Source organism: Chanos chanos, chromosome 5 (genome assembly GCF_902362185.1).
Source record: "Chanos chanos chromosome 5, fChaCha1.1, whole genome shotgun sequence".
In the NCBI taxonomy this organism is placed as follows: Eukaryota; Metazoa; Chordata; class Actinopteri; order Gonorynchiformes; family Chanidae; genus Chanos; species Chanos chanos.
The window spans coordinates 35,301,789-35,319,930 of record NC_044499.1 but is presented as its reverse complement, the minus strand read 5'-3'; positions in this window follow the sequence as shown (position 1 = coordinate 35,319,930).

Sequence of the window (18,142 nt, the reverse complement as noted above, 5' to 3'; positions counted from 1 at the left end):
TTGCTCCTGGTACGTGATCAAGTCCTTTGTGACATAACCTTTCAAATCATGACTCTAACGGTTCAGTTTATTTACTTCTAAGTTTGTTTAGTCGCTGGGGTTTAGTGAAACTGTTTGAAAAAAAAAAAAAGCCTGATGAACTGCAGCCTATTATTAACTTACAGTTACTTGAACCCACACGTGGACGCACAACACAGGTGTAAGATGCCATTAGATGCACTCAGTTAAAACATAGTTAACATATATAGTGAAGATCAAACAAAATAAATTTCCCACAAAGGGGGATTTAACAATATTCAAACAGTTATACATGCATTGAGCAATGCACCTGTAAATTGAAACAAAGACTGAAAAGGACATAAAAACGTGACTCTGGATAATTCAACCAAACACACCGAGAGTTTTCACAGGACACTAAATTCCATAATCTACGTGGAGAAAACGTCAGTTAGTCTGACACTACATGTAGTCACTTTCGGCTTTGATGCAAATAATAGGGAAAGTTGCCCAGTTGATTAGGCCCTAATAAAAACGGTACAGGCTTCGTGAGATTGGAAAACACGGAAGATGGAAAAGTAAAATCGCAATATGTAAAAAGCCTCAGAAAAACATAATTATATAAGGCTACTGACTCAGTTTAGATTGGGAAAATTCAACAAACGTTATCTTACGCCACTACGGACAGGCACTTGAGTTATGTTGCTAACTACCGCTCCTACACGCTCGGCTTTGCTACATTCTCTAAAAGAATCTGCTGTGGTTCCATAGTTGGTGCAAGCTAGGTAAACTAGCAGAAGCATAACTATTTTAAAATTATTACAACATTTCTAATTCGGAAAATATATACTTATCTAGGCGACTGTGTGACCAAACAGTTAGACAGTTTTGAAAATCAGAAGTTTGGAGACAAAAATGGGGAAACTATAACGCTAACGTGATGGGGATGATTGGCTAGCTATCCGAACTACCTTGCGAGCGTACACATTGTGAAGCAGCTAGTTAGCTGTTCGGTTGAATCTAGCAGGCTAACGTTATCCAAAGAGAAAGCTAACACTGCTAGCGATAGGGCTAACAGTAATAAACTGAAGCTACAAATAACTGTAACCACAAGCTAATAGTTACAAGCACGCTTTAAGAGACGCGCACCCGTTGCAAAATACCGCAACAACAGATTTGTTTCTTTAAACACGTTTATTCCTCGGCTAACGTGTCTTTGCTGTTTCGTAAATGAAGCTGGTGGTTGCAAGTTAGAATCGGCCCCTTTGCTGTACGGTCGCTGCCATCCAATAAGCACTTAGAAATACCACTCAACTCTTAAAATAAGGATAAATGAACAAAAACAGTAGCTATCACTTCTTTACCTCGCCTAAGACAAAGATACGTCGCACGATCAAGAGCTAACGCGCGTCAACACAGAAGCAAAGTTCATAAACGATGGAAATAAAAGTTCCCATAATAATAAAAAGATCCCAAGGTGCACTTACCCTCCTCTACTCACTTAGCAGTAGTCCTTCTCTCCTCACAAATTATTTAAATAAATATTTACAAACACCCCAATATCTCGGTACAGAAGCTCAGATACACGACCTTACATAACTGTTATTATACACTACACTAAATATGGTCTAATAAACCAATGTTATTTTTATTTGTTTAAATACAATTTGTGTGTAAAAAAGAGAGAAACTGAGATACAAAACAAGAACTCTTCTTCAATCTCATTCACCACAGCCGTAGTACAACAATTATCACTGCGCGCAGGAAGAGGGAGACGAAGGGGGTAGGAAAACTAAAGAGCGATAGACGCAATTTTGCTCATTTATGCATCCAAACGATTATAAACTAATATGGGTTGAGTTGATGTATAAATATCTGCTTGGATTTTAACTAGAAACCAAAAACAAATGTGTTTGAAAAGAGAACTATTTTTTGTGACGGTGCGGCGAATTTATTTCACTTTGCCTAAGGAACAGTGGTACTACGACTTCCATTGCCTAGGGAAAAAACCCGGATGTTAACTCGGCGAAACTCATCGGGAGAGAAGTGGCTATACAACTCAGTGCAACTCGTACATGGAGCAAAGAAGTACGCACGGAACGCTTCTCATCCTCCTCACTTCAGACTTGACTACTCTGCTTTTACAAGATACATCTCTCCTCTTCATTTGGCCAGCACCAAAAAAAGGGGAGAATTATACTGTGAAAAAATCTTGCTGTTTATGGTTATGTAAAATCAACGAATTACCTCAACGAGCCCACATTCTTCAACGTCAGCTTGATATTAGTAAGGATAAAGAATAGTATTATCGAAATTATGCACTCCCAACCCCTGCTATACTAAGGACATTGCCACCCCTGTTAAACTGTCACGAGCGAACAGCTTTCTTTCCATTTTCTTTGCCCATTTATTTATTTATATACTTATTTGTTTATTTATTTATTTAATCACACGTCATTTTATTTTTGAGAGTTGCAGGATGAGGCTCACTGCGAACATTTTTAATGTCGTATTGACTGCATATCCTTAGATAGATGACGCAGAGGTAGTAATTCACTGAATGATTAGACTTCTCGCGACCGTTATGTTAAGATAAAACCAATAGTGATTACATAATCACATCAGACACTGGTGCAATATTTTATTATTTTTATCCCAGAAGAACCCAATTTCTGGGCCTACATGTAGGAGCACCACTAGCTTCATAAAACCTCACCCCTTTATTCTTGTGGCATGTAACACATACAGATTACTCATGAGCTTTTCTTTTCTTTTGTGACTGAAAAGACATGAACAGGTCTCAAAATATATTAGTATCAGTATATAAACTATCAGATAAATGAAGGAGTCCTGCATACATAAATGAAATGTTGGGTATGAGAGTAATTACCATTATTCAATCCTATGTGTTAATTCACCAAACATAGCTGAAAGGCTGCCATGTTCTTATTGTACATAAAATGCTAGGGGCATATTTGAACCCAAACTTGGGTCTTACAATTCTGGTTAAGTATGATTGCTTCTCTGTAATGTTGTTGAAGGTAAGCTTGGATAGAATGTGCTTGACTTATGTACTGTTTCCTTTACCTGCTGGTTAATGTAACATTTTATTCTTATTACTGTTGTTTTCAGTGTTTTCACCTCTTAGACACAATATTGCCTCTGTCTGATGTGTAATATATGCTGCTCTACATGTAACAAAAGTAGTTTTTTTAATGGGTATAAATGAAATTATGCAATGTATATTTCACTGATGACCATTGTGAATGAGGCTCAGTGAGAGCAGACATGCATCATACTGATCTATTTTCCTCTTATGCATCACAGCACAGTATCTTAACTGAATTTTGATTCAACATTGTTCTCACCACTGATCATTTAACTGATGTTCCATTTATAAAACCTTAAAAGTGCTGACACTTTAAAACATCGAATACTCTTAAATCATGAAAGCGAACAGATCTGGAATGTGACTGTGCATCATCATGTTGGAGGAATATTCAGGGGAAATATATGGGTGTTAATTAGTTTCAGGGCATCTCAGTAAATCCTATTACATTTTTTTTTGGAAATAAAACAGCTTCAAAATACTCAAGCTCTAATTTCTAAAAACATAATTTTCTTCCTTTAAGGGTAGGAATCTTTGCCAGTATCAGAACATAAAGTTCTTTGCATATGTAAATGTGCAAATATAAAATATTTCAAATGAGCTAAATTTGTAATGAGTATAGAATGAGAGAGATAATTGACTAACTTGCATGGGCAAAATGTCACACTCTATATGTGGCAACAAGAAGGAATGTAGGACACTAAGATTCAGCTTGTGAGCACAAACTCATATGGAAGTGAAGGTTCTGTAGATATAAGCTGATGTGAAACCAAGTCTATCGCTTCATTGTTTAAGCTTAGGAACTATGTTGCTAAAACGGAGTGCTTTTTAAAATGCTAGTCATTCACTTGCCTTCACTGATTCTGGTGTTGATAAGGAGCATCAGTCACCCACTTCCCAACCCTTGTTCACTGTCAGTCCATATCTATCTTTGTCTTTTCTTTAATCCCTTTTGTTCAACTCATCTCCTGTAATTGCAGTTCTGATTGAATCATTTTTCAATCTGTCACTTTCCCACATTCTTACACTCTCCCACCCACGTTTGTCACAGACCCAGTAGAAGAGGGGCATCCAGCCCTTGTGTAATATGCTTTGCCCTGGTGAAAGTTCTAATAATTGAAAAAAAAGAAAAAAGGATATCACATATGGTGTTTCTTTTATAGACCCTCAGTGAAAGATAAATCTCTTTTTTCATATGTAGAGCTATTAACAGAGGAAACTGAATGACAGATATGAGTTGAAGAATATCTGTGTAACTCGCATCCTGCTGAGCAGTAAAGAAGAAAATGAAGCCAGACAATGTGTACAAATACTTTTGGCCAGTAGATGGAGACATAGTGCAGCATACAAAACGCTCCTAAACCAGGAAGCCATACAATGAAACCAAATTCTAAACCGAAATGAAGCTGCTTCCCATAAATCAAAGCTTACTCAAAATTCTAAGTCTTTTTATTGTTTGCTTCTGCCAGCCACCATCTGTTGGTAACCAATGACTGTGCACAATTATTTCTTCCACACAGAGCAGCTTACCTTGAAGGTCAGGTTAAAAAAAAAAAAGGGTTCTCAAGGACCCATTGCCAATAATCAACTGGCCTTTGAGACTTTCAGAAATTAGAGGCCAGCACAAAAACAAGCAAAAACTATTCTCTGTTCAACCACGGCCAATGGCATCGCTGTCTTGCTAACAGTCATCCAGACCTATCACATGGGCACGAGAACCACATGGGCATGTTGACAACTGATGAGAACTTTAGCGTGTGCAGCAAAGAGTCAGAACTGATGAATGGAGGTGAAAAGAAGCGAGATAACACACCACACAGGGAGCTTATGTTACATGTGCATAGCTAAACTGACATAAGATAACAGGCAATTTTGATAAGTATTATTGTTATAAGCTGCAAAGCAGAAATACTGTACATTGTTTTGTACTCTCAAGTCCGTGAAGCACTTGTGTTATTATTAATGAAAATGTGCACGTGACACAGAAAAACCTAGATAATGTACAGTTTAAAGTTCAAAAGCACGCAGTAAAAAGGACACGTAAATCATACTCTGACTATCAAATCATCCCAGTGCCGCTCAGGATCAGTAAACAGACAGCAGAGGTCAGTATTTCTCTATATGTGCTCACAAATGTCATGACTGCCATCATTGAATATTCATTTCATGCAGGTGTTTCTCATTATTTAAGAAAGATTAAATGAGTTGGTTTATACTGATGATCAGGAATTTACTATGTAGTGTTTTGATGGTGTCTGAACATCTATTTCATGCACTTTGTTCCTTACCGTCTTCTCTGTCTGTTTAATAGGATTCTGTCTATATTTTTTAGGAGTTTTGGCTGAATCCAAAGGCCATGTCTGAGTAAAAGCTTCGGTACTCATCATCATAGAGCAGCTTGGAGCATCACGCAGGGGCTGAACAATAAGCTCAGGGCAAAAGCTTTGGACAGGACAATAAATCGAACACTATATGAGTGACAAGCTTTGCAAAGCCCTTTGTGCAGAAGGCAAAAACAGACACTGTAACCCCTGACACGACTGCATTTATCAAGACAAAACCATCATATGTGAGCTGCCATTTAGCTGTACTAACTGCAGGGCTTATCTAAGAAAATACAGTGTGAGTGAAGAGCACCTCTCCCATGCAAAAATGTGCAAACAAGCAGGCAACCTACTTTTCACGCTCTTCTCTCACATCTGCACTACTTTCTCAAAAGCTTTGTTAGTTTAAGCCTGTGTTCACTATGACGGGCAGGCAGGTTCATACACTGCAGGAAAAGAGTCTCTTTTATGGATGTTCAGACCGATGTCAAACATTTGGCCAAAAATCAAACAAGAAGTGAGATGGTAATGGAACACCAAATTTAATGTAAATTCATGCATCATCTCTCTGTAAAAAAATGTTTGATATGTGCAAATAGAAATTCAAAACTACTTTCAATCCAAACTGGTTGACTCACAATAAAGGTAAAGCTATTTGCCAAACTTCAAGGAACTACCTCACATATAACAGCAACAAAAATGTAATGTTGTACCCTTAAAATATCACACTTAGGGAACATATTTTCATGTCTTGGTTCAATAGCCCACTGAGAGCATATGGGGTAGACTATTCACAGTGTGAACTTGCTTGTGTCACAGGTTGCGTTAAACAGAAAGAGAACAGACATTTGATTAAATTGGACTGGACACTGTTGATCATTTGCCTTGATGGCCAGAGCCGCTCAGCTGGAGCAGCACTTGTTATTCTGTAATTGGTGAATCATAAAAGAGACTCTCCTTGATGTCGCACTGTCTGTTTCAACAAAGGGCACAATTAGGAGGCAGCACTCCTAAAAACGCCCCTCCATCCATCATCTGTCACTCGGACACCTCCTACACAGAGCTTATCAGAGGGGTCTAATGACATTACACTTCAATGGGAGACCTGATTAGAGTGCGATGACTTTTCTGATTAGCATCTTTATTCATTCTAAACCCAACTTGCACTGTGGGAGAACATGAGTGATCCTTTCCAGTGCCTCATTTCCCTCACTATTAGGCCTGTGTTTTTCATGTCATGCAGATTTTCCAAACCGCTTTCTGAGACTTGTTCCTTTGTGTTCTACTCATTTTCAAACCAGGTCTGTGTTTTGTATGTATCATGAGTGATCCTGGCCCTAGCTTTGCTGTCTATTCCCATGGGTACATGTACAGACAATCCTCAGAACAAAAAGTACTTCAAAAGAGGTTTTGAATAACAACACAATGGCCCAAAACCTGGGCCCTGTCCTGATACCTGCACAGAAAGTTCTTACAAGCAGATTTCCTCATGTTTCGAGAAGAGTTTTATGTCATACTTTCATACCAAACGGAATGTGCTTAAGAGCCAAAGTAGGACCTGCCACGACTTGTTCGCTGCCCACACTGAGTGTAACAGTAAACCTTATACAAGCAGAATGATGTAATCTATCAGTGCCATTTTGTACTAAATATACAATAATGCAGTATAAGACAGATAATACACAATGTATGAGAAGTGAATACCCCGGAGAGTCACAGACAGAAATGGCTGTTAAAAATGATAATCTCTGGTAGAGTAACTCGTTGCTTTCATCATACCTAATCATTCCTCTGAGAATCTAATGAGGAGTATATTTTATTAGATTGGTTTAAACAATGTGATAGATTAAGTATTAAACAAATTAGGGGGTAATCTGGTGTAATTACAATGTTGCTGATACCTCTCTAGTCTTTTTGCTCTGCTGGAAGTCTCTAGTGGGAAGGGCCAGGTATTAGTCCTGGTTCACACTAAGCTTGATTTTCTCTTGTTTTATGTGAAATATTCAGAGAAGAAAAATGTAATAGTTATTTAAAAAAACAAACAAAAAAAACTCACCTCTGCTTTTGATGTTGGCATAAAAGCAACTGTAATCAGATTTGGTCTTTGATGACTGGTAGGTCCAGCCCCACACAAAACATACCCTTTGCATTGTGATTAATTCATTTATTTCGGTCACTTGTCATTGTGAAAGAAAGGTGGAGTTTCAGTTTTACAGCAGAACAGAATGGGGAACAAAGGGTATCCCCACAACACCTGGGTGCCTAGATCAAACAGCTGCTTCTAAATAACTTTTAATTCATCACAGAACAGGCCCCTGGTTGTCCAGACCCGACCCTCAAAGAGTTAGACATTAGAAGGGATGTCGGGCGTTAAAAGGGATGCATAAAAGCAAATGAGCTTATGGCTACATTTTAGTCTTCAGTATGTTGTTGTTTGGTTACAGACTCCTAAGCTGGCTATAGGCAATAATTCAGTGCATTCAAATGTCGCCATTCTGTTTGTTTGAGTTACTGTAGGAGCTTGGGTCTGTGAGTATGACTCTGCGTGTAGGAAGAATGCATGTGTCACTTTCTGCTCTCCATTTTCCATACTTAAAATTTTCCAACTACCTTTCAATACAAGACTTGCAGAACTGAAAACATTCTTTGGCTCAGTTTAACTGCTGTGTTACTGCATTTGGTGGGCTGTATGCAAATACTGTTCATGCAGTACTGTTTACGCCAGGCCATATAAATGGCCCCGTTACATTTTCATGAAGAATCACTTCCTTATAAATATGCACATGGACACACATAAAGCACACTCTTTAGCCGTAAAAATAGTTAGTTACATCTGTTCATAGGATGTTGCTGCCATTTGAATTCACCAGTCTAATTTCAGTAATTGTGTTCCATATTATGCAAGGCATCTTGCAGGTTTACTACTCCATTTCTTTGCTTTTTCACATAGGAAGCCTATACTGCAGGATCTAAGAGTTGATTTTGCTTAGACAGAACACACCCAGACAGAGCTCACTCAGCAGGGTAGTCAAGTGCTGTGCCAATAGGGCCATTTTCATACATTACAGAAAGATATATGAAGTTAATTCATAGCATGTTAATGTCTGCTCTTTTTCAACGGTCTTGATCCAAAGTACAGCAGTGGTGGAGTTCTTGCACCGAGTGTCCTAATATAAAGCTTAACGCCAAGCTACTTTTTTTGGGGCTTTTTTTTTTTGGTATGTTTTTTTCTGTTTCTCTGTTCTGCTTGTTTATATGTTTGAGTGAAAAAGCAGAAAATCCTGCACAGGCCTTGTGCTTTGCTGCTGCTGCCTCAGCCCACACACTGCAGAACAGATGCAGATTCACTCTAGTGTCAGGAATTCCCGTCTATTTGCTCACATGCAGGGAGGTGCAGGGAAAACTAATGAAACTTCAAGACTTTGTCTCTCTCTTTCTCTGGGCAACAGCAAAAGAGTGAATGATGGAGACATTTACATGAGATGTATTTATTAAATGCAAAAAAACAAACGAAAAAACAGCAACAAAAAAATCTTAATATGGTTGTGTTTTATTAAGTGTGTGTTTTGAATAAGAGAAATAGTGATGTTGAGTGACTAAAGGAGTATTGCACCTTCTTGACGCAGGCATTCATTCTGCTCTCAGCCAGGAACAAATACATATTAAGTTCAAAGAGTCCACTGATAGAACATTGTTAAGGTTTTTTTACTCTGGCTTGGCCTAAATAATACTTGCATCATGCACTGACCTCCCACAGCATGCACTGCAATGACTCATGACTGCAGGAGGAAGGAGAGTGGCTGCCCGTGGGGCAAAAATAACTTTGAAAACTTCATTTATTAAAAATTAAAATCATATTACGTATTATATTTAACAGGGGGGATTCTTTAATGAATTCCTAAATAATGATAATAAAAAGATTACAATAAGTAACTCTAGTCTACTGTGATTTGATAGTCATTTTCAGCTTGATAAAGGTGTAAGTGGAGATATATTGCTGTAATTTTGACATGTTGACTGTTTGAAGGGACTTGCATTGCCCTTTCACAGTTTGCTGGTTCTTTTTGTAAACTACACCATGACAGTCAATGACCAATTATATGCAGAAAAAGCCACACTTTATATTGTTAGGAGTGACTCAGTGTATGAGGTTTGGTGATTTCCTTATATAGACAAAATGAGAACTATTGACTCATAATGTGAAAATTCAAATTAGTACCAGTGGTCCAGATATGAGGAAAAAGAAAAAACAGAAAAGAAAACACATGTTTCAAAATGAGCTGAATAAACCTTTGTTATTCTTGATGAGAGAGATCCTAATCTAAAGATGTGTTGTTGCACATACATGATCATTTCAAATGTAAAAACTCAAAGCCGTGGTACCTGAAACTATCAGGGAATACAGCTATATGAGACCTCACTCACCATCCTTTTTCGCTCTGGAGAAACACGACGTATTGATTTTTTCCACTGGATCTTTTTAGGCAGTTGATCCCATGACTGTGTTTCCAGACAGTTTGACTGGGGGCTCCTTCCGATCTGTGCAGCTCCTTTTATACACAGCTCATTATGTAGAAAAAGGCCAAAGCGCATTTAGTTACAAAGCCAGCTCAGATAAACCAGTCAAGCTAAGTCGTCACCACTGTGTCTACAATGTCTCTGAAGAACTCTTAAGTTTAACTCTCAACAGCTCCAGACTCTTCATTGATTTGTTTTAGAATATGTTTGCAGGGGCTATAATTGGTAATGTCACACGGTCGTGTCACACGCCTAAGTCATAAGCCTTAAGGAAGCCTGTGCGGGAGAGGAACTTTTTACAAATGACGAAGGATTAAATAAGTGAAATTCAGGGCTATAGTTTCAGTGCGCTGACATCTGATGTTTAATAGAACGGGATCTTATAGGTGTGTGAGGTAAAATGTAAAAAGGGAGACTGTTCTTTAAGGGACACAGAAACTGAGCTGATGTGGAAAAGCCGCCGCAGATGGGAGGTGCCTCCGACAGAGTCTCTGAGCTTTACTCAAAGGTACACACCTCCTTTGGGATTTTTATCTTGTTTATTGAAATGTGAAACAGAAAACTGATGTTTAGTCATCCATGATGAATTGTGTCAAGAAGCTGCTGACTGTGCGATGTGTTTAACTGATCTTTATCTCTGCGGGGTTGTGTACATATTCAGGAAATGTTTGAGAAAAAGGATTGAACTGAGTTATTCTTGATTTAAATATTTGATTCTAGATTACTAAGGATGATTGTAAAACTGGTAAATGTTGCATGTGAAAGCAGACTGGTTCTTAAATCGCTGTGGCATAAGGTAAACATTCAACACCATTTGATGACTCCATATTCAACAAACATTTATGGTGACATTGATTATGCTCTGAATAAACAGTTAATCATACAGGAAACATTTTCAATGAAAAAAGATATAATTACTGAAAGATTCTCTTAAAGTGACTGTTAATTATCATGAACTAAACCAGCAATCACATTTTGCTGAAAACATAGAACTGTGGTTTAATTTTAACAGATTGCAGACTAATAGTAAAATGGAAGTCCTGCATGGATTCTTTTTCATCATTTTGAGTAACATAGCTTTTTGCTTGCTGTGGTTTAAACTTTGCTGAAACATTGCTGAAAATGGCTGAAAAAAGCTTTGGCCCTAGATAATAATACAGTTGTATGTCCCCTTAACATACTCTGAGAATTTAATTTCATTGAAGATGAAATATTCTGTGGTGCTAGAGAACTTTTTTAACATGGCTATGTGAGTGGTATCTTCATTTTGTTAAAAGCATCCAATTACATCACTCGAAAAGGTGCTTTTTCACACTCTAGCTGATACCAGAGAGTTCATTTAACAAAATGAAGACTAGGATTAATGCTGGATTTGCTCAAATGGCAGGACCAATAGATATTTAATGTTTTCTCCTCCATATGAAAGCAACCTTCTGTACATGTAGCTCAAAACCACCTCTTCAACCCAAATTCTCCTTGCTTATTTAACAAAGCTGTTTTTTTCTCTGTGCGTGCCTTTTGATTTTGCTCTCAGGTGACTCAGGCTCCACACACATTTGACAGTCTCACAATCGGTTACAGGCATAGGCAGCATGTGCATTTTTTGAATCTTGACTCTTCTTGGACACCCACACTCACACAAGCCTTTTCTTTTTTTAATCACACACAGAACAGCAGCTACACAAATTTTGTCTGTAGATAAATTATTATTACCCTGAACTATTTATACTTCTTGATACAAATCGAAAATAGTTTCACATGAATACTGTTTTGTAGCTACACATGCTATGCACCATGACTACTAAATGAAAGGGTCATTGTTCCCAATAAACTTGCTTTCAGTTTTTTGTTGAGGACAATATGTCATGGCTATATCTATGTGTGTCTTCCTATTTCTGTCTCTCTATCTCTTTCTCTGCTCTTTCTTTCCTTTTTTTCTTCCTCATTCTTTCTAAAGAATTTTTTTTCTAAACCTGAACGGCTTATCTAATGCAGCAGTCTGTGTGGGAGGAGAGAAAATCCACGAGGCTTATGAACACCACACACTGTGGTAGAAGTGCTCTTCTTCTCTCTGTAGTGTGCTGCAGATACACACACGTATGCGCAAAACGCTTGTCATGCAATACAGTCTATGAACTAGGATAAACTTAACTTAATCATATATATTTTTTTAAAATATGTGCATCCATACTGCCAGCTTGATCTTAACTTTTTTCAATACACACGTCCATTGTGGAGTTAATTTTTTTAGCCTTTCAGTAGATGTCTGTTTTTTGTAATGGTAACTATGATTTAATCTTGTTTCATAATACAGTGTTCCATATTATCATAACCCTCTTCCTATTTTATGTAATATTCCATAGCTTCACCATACTGATGTCTCTTTAAGGTTTTGTGAGCGTTAGAGCTTGACTGAGGTGTCCATGGGGTCCTATCAGTAGGGGACATCCCCGCCACTGAACTTCCCTGGCAACCTTCCTTATGCCTATCACTCAGATGTCAGATATGTCTATTTCACAATACTCACAATACAACTCTTTCATTAAAGGTTTTAGTACTGTGCTGGCTCTCATGACACTGTCTCTCCAATAGTCCAGTATGGCTGCAGGGTTTTCAGTTTTGATATGACTTTCAAACAAGAGACCGAGAGTGTAGTTTTTCCTTACTTTATATATTTTTCTGTTTTAAAATGTCTCTGAAATTGTCATAAATCTTCTACCTCTTTACCATTCAGTGGACTTGGCACAAAACTTCTACTTATCTATATGTTACTCTTCAGCCATTCATGTGCAAGACACAGCAGCACACACCCTGAAAAAGTGGTTCGTCAAGTCGTTTGTGAGTAGCGTAGGCTATTTTGCGCGCCTTTATGTAAAATCCAGTGTGGGAGGGAGTTTTTAGCAATGCAAAGGTTTAAAAGGGTAGGCCATCGGAATCAGCCTTTGAAACCTGCTTTTTGTCCGACCATGTTGAGGCACTCACTGTCAGAACAGAAATGGTGGCTACATTAAACTGATCCAGAAGAAACAAAGGTGTAACATTCTTTCGTTTATGACATGTCCTCACACATACCTGGAATACTCTTTCGCTCTTTCACCGTACCGGCAGTGTGCTTTCGAAACTTTCGTTTACCTCAGTAAAAATATTGTAATGTCACACCTACTTTTAGCAGATGTTACAACAAAGAGCATGATTTGCAACATGAGGTGGTGATGTTCCAGTTGTAAATGTAAGGTTTCCACTGGCACGTGACCAATGACTAAAGTGATGTGTCTCATTGCTTCCCACTTCTCTTCATCTGCATATTCATTTCTCATGATTTTTGCCAATAGGTGGCAATGCTGTCACGTCCTATGCGGGGCCAATGAAAAGAGGTGTGTGAGTGAGAAAGAGAAAGAGAGAGAGAAAGTCAGATGGGCTGCTGATAAAAGAGTGTGTTTGAGGGTAAGGGAGCCACATGGAGCAGAACCAATTGAGGACACAAATGTAAGATCAACCGACCACAAATAAAACAAAGAAGGAAGAAGGGCAGGTTGTTAGACAACTACGGGTCCTGCTGTTGTTTTCAGGCGTTTGACACTTCCTGGATTGCTGCACTCCTGTGAACCAGTTTGTGGCGTGGGCTCCAACAAGGGAAGAAACAGGGAGAGAGTGAGAGAGACACAGAGGGAGGGGAAGAGAGAGAGCGAGAAAGAGAGAGAGAGAGAGAGAGAGAGAGAGAGGGAAGGAAGAAAAAGGAATACTTTGCCCTGAAGGAACGTTTTCTTTGTCAGGCACACATCTAGGCACAGGATGAAGGAAGGAAGGGAGTGAACAGTCCAACAGCAACTTATGGATGTAGAGGGCAAGTTTGTAGTGAGAACTCCAGAACTTAAGCAGAGTGCCACTTCCTGGTGAGGGGTTGTGTTTTATTTGACGGACAGAGCAGCACTGTTTCACTGTTCTCGCTCTGTCAGTGTGGAGTCGACAATTATGCTTTCATAAATGCTCAAGCTTCCAGATCAAGGACCAAGTTGCTCTCCTCTTCTGCACATTTTTCTCTTCCTCTGTCTCAGCAGCGGAGAAATCCAGTGAGGTGCTGGAGAACAGCAGAAAAGGTTCAGTTTAGGTTTTTTTTACTTGCTGCACTCATTTGACTAATTGCCTCACTAACGTATGTTATTGCTATGGATTTGGACTGCCTGTTGGTAAGCTGTGGGATCCAGGAGGCTCTGTGTGGGAGAGGGGAACTGAAGCCCGCTGTGTGAAGAAGCGAGAGAGAGAGGTGTGACTTTTTGCCATGGAGGAGACGGAACAGCAAGAGGGTCAGGGAGACGGAGTGAGTTGGGTCCAGGACCCCCAACAGGATGGTGAAGAACCAACTATATTCAGCTCTGCTTCTTCCTCCTGTTCTGACCTGTCCGTCTCTGTCACCACACCACCTCCTTCCAACTCAGGCAAGACATTTGCTGGATTGCGACTATTTGGTATGAGGTGAGTCCGTACCTGCTCTAAATATTGTGTTAGTTGCCCAAGTTACAACGTACGAGATTAAGCCTGAACATAAAACCAGAAGAAACAAGTTTTCCTATGCTGGATCACAAATATTGAAACATTACACGTTAGGTGATACTTTCAATTGAGGAGCATATTTAAATTTAATCATGCAATCACATTATCCTTCAATCTCCCGTGGTTCCCTAAAAATAGCTGTCTGTAATGGATTGGTGCAGCAATTAATTAAAAACTATTATTGTAAAACCCAGAGGGAGCTGCTGTGAGTCACCTGTGCTGTGACCTCCTGACCTCTTGCCTTTGGAGGATCTGACACAAGAACGTTTTTTCTAATTTGCAATCAGTTTTGAAACTGAGGCTGTTGATGTAGGAAATTAGAAATTAGGACAAAAAATAATAATAATAATAATTCAACATGTTCGCATTGGCTAATCTGGGAGGAAGTTATGGTCACTGGATGAAATTATCACAACAAAATAATCTCTTTGGCAATGATTTTCCCTCATTGATCTGAGTTACGGTGAGTTTGTATATCTCACTTTGAATCAGTTTTACACAGTCACATTTACATGGCTGGTCCTTAACACCCAACATTGCAACCAAAACCCTTCAGATCCGTGGAACATGGCAAATATGTAGTAGCTCTTATCATTCTTTTCAATCACTTTCTCTTTGTCTGTTTTACTTCATTGAACTAGTAGGGCTGGGCTTCTTAAGGTATTTCCTGTGGCATGTCGTTGTAAGCGATTTGTCACTAGATACCACAGTATTAAGGTGACTGAACTGTTGCACAAAAAAATGACAGCAATTTGCAGGAAGTTGTCGCTGAAAAAAAGTACAGTAGAAACCGAATGTAATAAATGGGCTCTCTCTTAGAAGAGCTGCTGGTCTTGAACCACAAGAATTTGCTCTTTGTAAAGTGTTTGGCTTTGGTAACCCTACAGAATCTGTTTCCTTTTCTTTCTTGTTTTTTTTCCCCCTTTTTTTCTTTTTTTTTTGTCACATGTAAAATTATGGTTAAGTTTTTCTTCCCCAAATTAAAGAATGAGCGTGTGGTGAAAAAGCACCAAGCTGGGTGAGAGAAGTGAAAATACTTATGGAATTTCAAAATGCGATTCTAATGCTTCAAATGTGAATCTCAGTCTGGAATCACAAAAAGATGGAACTTTGCCACAAATAGAAATTTCTAATAACAATGCACTTTCTATACATGAGAGTGATGTCATTGTGTTTATCAATAGGCTCCTCTTACTGAATTTCTTTCTTATGAAACTACCCTTTCTGACCTGTTTGGAGGAGGTTTTTCAGCTGGGTTGTGTAACAGAGGGTATACCATTTGGATTTTGCAAGCACTGACTCAGAATGTAGCAAAAAAAAAAAAAACATCCATTTACAGTGAACATGTGTTGCGTGACATGCATGCTCCTTACAATTTAATACCGTAATACACACACATAAGGTACCTCGACATTTTATTCAGCTCCACTCAAAAACTTTAACCCAACTCTCTCTTTCTCTCTCTCTTTCTCTCTGTACGTGTGTGAGTGAGTGGACAGCACCTGTTGTGTGTGATGATGTAGCAGCTGTGAACACTGTGTGGGAGTATATGTTCACTGAGCAGGTGTAATCTGATAATGCCATCACCAGCCCAGACACCTTGTCTCTGCCGAAGTTAAAGACTGTAAGGCAGTGACTAACTGAGTTTAGCTATACTTGTAAACTTTTGGAACTGTAGCGTCTGAATATGACTACCTCAGCTTTTCTACAGCTATAAAATCTCTGACCCACAGCACAGCTGTGAAATCTGAGATATGACCAGATGAATCTCATTACACACTACTTGTGTAGTCTGACTTTGTTTACCTGAGCCTTTGCCTGTGTCTCTCAGTCACAGTAGTCTGACTGTGATTGTCTGACTAAACAAAGCCTTGCTAAAGGATTGTCCCAGACAATAATCCTCACTAGCTTCACAGAGGGGCTGGCTGGATTCATTTACATGTCACTTTGGGTAAACACTGAGCATTGGCTGAACTGTATATTGCAAAGAGAATCCGCTCAGGGACATTCCTAAATGACACCGTTGGCTTAATCTCTCTGATAGTTTAGATGTTTACTGAGGTAGGCCAAAGAAACTCCTTGGAAAAAAACAACATGAGGGTGTTGTAGTGTAGCCAGTTAAAGGTGATGTAAACAAGGCAAAGGGGTCTGCTGTGTTTGTTGTGGAAACATGAACTGTAAAAACATTTCTACATTTAAAACTTGTGTGTTGGAATAGGGCTGATTTTCCACAGTGAGGATGAGTGGCAGGAACGTTTAACAGTCTTCTCTTTACATCCGTGAATTGCTAGAGATAATCGTAGTCAATACCCAGGGAGGAAATGGACCCATTTCTGAGGCTATCTTTGTCACCACTCTTCCTCCTCTCTTTCTATGTATAGATCAGGGTCACTCTCCCAGAGCGGACATAAGAAATAAGTTCAGCATTTAGGGAGCCTAAGGGCCAGTTTCCAGTGCCCATATTCACAGGTAATCAGGCCAAGCTTGGGACTAATCTTCTGAAATTATATACTTCCTTAAATAACTTTCACTTCCATGGATCTCAGGCACAGTGGTGTAGAATTGCTATATTTAAGCAATGCAAAGGTTGTGCTACCTATGTATTCATTCAGTCAGTTTAAGAACTGTATGTCTGACACAACAGTACCTCAGAATTTTGGGAAAGAGCAGCGAATGCTATTTTTCATCAGCTTAAATGCTATGTTTTCATTGGTTAAGGAAATACACATTTCTTAAGACAAAATTTAGGAAGTACCTTAAAGGTTAACATCGTCAGGGCAGGAGAATACAGACTAGAGCACAACCATAGAAAAAAGGGAGGAAAATTGAGATATTTAACTATAAACTGCATTTTACTTCTAGAGTGTTAGTTATGGCTTCCCCATGGTCCCACACTTTATTCATCCTGTGAACCTGTTACGACACTCATCGTTTTTTTTTTTTTTTTTATCAGTTTGTTTTTCAGCATTGAAACCTGGTTTGACATCCTGTGAAGGTTGCAAGAATACATAGCACTACAGGATTCAGACTATGTGATATGTGATTTATATGCAAGACAGAAGTAGTAATATTATTGTGACATTTTGGTCTTTTCGACCACAACCATAAAAGCACTGAATCCTCTTGAGTAAGCATGTTTCTACCTCAACGTGAAAGAGGGTGTGTAAATAAGAAGTCAGAGAAACTCCACCAGATGGCAGCGTTGTGATGTACAGCATGTAAGGTGCAAATGATTCAGCTCATGCCTTGGCCAGTACTTGAAATGGAAACAGAACATCACAATCAATTAACTCATAGAATCGAGTCCATCCAGTCATTACATGTGAAATTTGAAGTGAAGAGATGTGAAAGATTAATTGTTTTAAAACTGAACATTTTAGAGGCTTTTCTTTTGGGTACATTCATGGCTCGATGATATTTTAGTTTTTTCTCTGCAAGCAGAAGACACAGCGCATATATAAAAGATGCAGTCTTGGTCTTGCTGCAACACTTAAAATATGACCCTTGCCATGGAAAATGAGCAACATGCATTTTGCTTTACTTTAAATTGATTACTAGAGCTATAAAATGTAAAGTCTTATAAAGAAAATATGAGTCGGTTTTCTAATGCATTATAATCATATCTAAAGACTTGGCAATGGTA